Consider the following 2,662-nt stretch of genomic DNA (forward strand, 5'->3'; position numbering starts at 1 on the left):
CTGTAATAAAACCTGTGGCAAGAATTTTTCACTGATACAGAATAGAGCCGTTAGATATTGGCTGAATTTCTTTATTCATTCTGAACGTTTGGAATATACTTTTTTGTTTATTTATTCTTAAGAACGTTCCTGATGATATGTTGAAGTATATTTCAAACGTATTCTGTTTATTCCGGCTGTGAAATGGGTTTATCCGGAATGTATAAAGAAACGCAGCCATTGTTATAATACTCTAAAAGTTTTAGAGTGTGATCTGCATTAGTTTGGGAGGTACATAAATTTGTTCACATATACCTCGCACTAAGTATGATGCTACGTGCAGTTTAAAAATTGGTTTGGCACCGACCGCTTCACCATCTCCACTCGAATTCTGTCTGACGGTTTTGTAGACAGTTTGTGTGAACTTTGGACTTTTTTTTCAATACGAAAAAATACTTAAAAAAAAACTAATTTTAATTTTTACTATTCTTTGGGAGCCCATAACTCGAAAGGAACCATCATATAAAGAAAAAAAAAATGCACACAATTTCATATTTTACACAGATACAATTACCCAAAATATGAAGGAATTCTAAAGCATCACCCTTCTCTCCTTGTCCGCTTGACGCGTAATTCGTGGATTTTTTATAAATGATCTACAAGGCTTGAAATTTTACTTTTCGTTTTTTTTAGATAGTTAGCTATATTTTCCAGGGACCGAGAACGCTTCAAAACCAAAAGCGAAATAAGAACAAAACTGTCTAGACTCTAGAACGTTCTCAATGCGAATTATATAAGCACAAAACCCGGTGGAACGTTCCCAAATAGAACAAACTGTAAACAATTATTTCGGGAAGTTTTCTAAGAGAAGAAAAAAGGGTCAAACTTTTGGAACATTTTTGCAAAAGAACAAAACAGGAACAAAAGTCTAAGGAACTTTTTCTCGAAGAACCATTTGTGAAATTAAGTCTCAGGACCTTTCTAAAAGAGAACGAAATGGGACCAAATCTTCTCTGAACTATTCAACAAAATTTTTCTCATAGCGTTCCATTAGTTTGAAATATTTGAATATTAAAATCAATCAAAAAAGAACTGAAGCATAATTATGCAAATAAAGTCAACGAAAGACTTACGACACGAACTTTTAAAAATGTTGCCATATTTGTTTCCCCATGAAACGTTCTAGATACTTTCGTTCCCACTGGACACGTTCCCGAATTCGAGTTTCGTTCTCAGTCTATTCTACTTGAGAAAGTACCTGAAACTATTTTCGCAGTTTTTTCTTCGGGTAACTTCGGGACCATAAACCGAGTCTACGAAAAGGGTACGAACCAGATTTATATCTGGCCGAGGAATGCTACTCCAGCAGAACTATCGGAAAACCTTTGGGCGATTACAACGTTCTTACCTAAAATAACAACGGGGCCAAGAAAATTTGTATTTTTCATATTTATATATTTAGTGGATTCTTAAGACGTGTTAACCGTCGTAAAATTTTAAGCCTAACATTCTTTATGTAAAATAAAGCTTAAAATGGTTTTAGAGGATTTCTAACTACTCCAAAACGTTTTAAACTGATAAAAAAAGTGAGTACGCCCAGGCCACACTGGAGAAGTGAAACTTGCGTTAAATACATATCTATTTTGTCTCATAACTAATATACACACATACATATGTATATACATACATACATTTACAATTACATTTATGTTATTCTGTTTTCCTTTATCTTCATTTTTATCTTTATACATCTTTATCGATAACAAAACCGATAAAAATATCGATAACAAAATCGGTGGAAAATTCGATAAAAATTATCAAAATCGATAATAATATTGGTAACAAAATCTATTAGAAACTTGATAAAAAACGATAAAAATATCCATGACAAAAACGATAAAAATATCGATAACAAAATCGATAAAAATATCCATAACAAAATCGATAAATATCGATAACAAAATCGATAAATATCGATAACATAATCGATAAATATCGACAACAAAATCGATAAATATCGATAACATAATCGATAAATATCGACAACAAAATCGATAAATATCGACAACAAAATCGATAAATATCTACAACAAAATCTTTAACAAAACCGATAAAAAAATCGATTATTTTATCGATAAGTCCCGAAAATTCGGAAAATCTGTAAATACCAAAAAAAAAATATAGTTCCCAGATTGAGTCTCTGTGGCTCTCTTTTTATCCTTTCCACTTTAATTACCATTATTTTAATCTTTCTTCCCCTATCTTCATCTTTGCTTTTATCGGTATCCTCATCCTCCTTATAGTCTTCACCTTTATAGTTCCACTTCAAAAATATATACATAATCAGCACCCCCTAAAACCATTTTAACCGCTATTTCAAATACAAATTGAATTGACTGTCAAAACAACAACGTTCTCTCATTTTGATTTTTAAATATGTAATTAAATATGTAATGGTTGGCAACGCGTAAAGTGATTGGATACACTTCTAGCAGAGAACGTTTATAAATTTTATTTATTATTTAATTTTTTATTTATAATTTAATTTATATGCGTTCCCTGCTTGCACCACTGAACCGAAGACACGAGACACATCTTGCAAACTTCCCACTGTAATTTGAATGTTGCTGATGAACAGAAACATTGTTGCTGGACGAGTTGCAAATGTCCATAATAACGAAGT

Source organism: Rhagoletis pomonella, unplaced genomic scaffold (assembly GCF_013731165.1).
Source record: "Rhagoletis pomonella isolate Grant_MI unplaced genomic scaffold, Rhpom_1.0 Rhpom_scaffold_00001, whole genome shotgun sequence".
NCBI lineage: Eukaryota > Metazoa > Arthropoda > Insecta > Diptera > Tephritidae > Rhagoletis > Rhagoletis pomonella.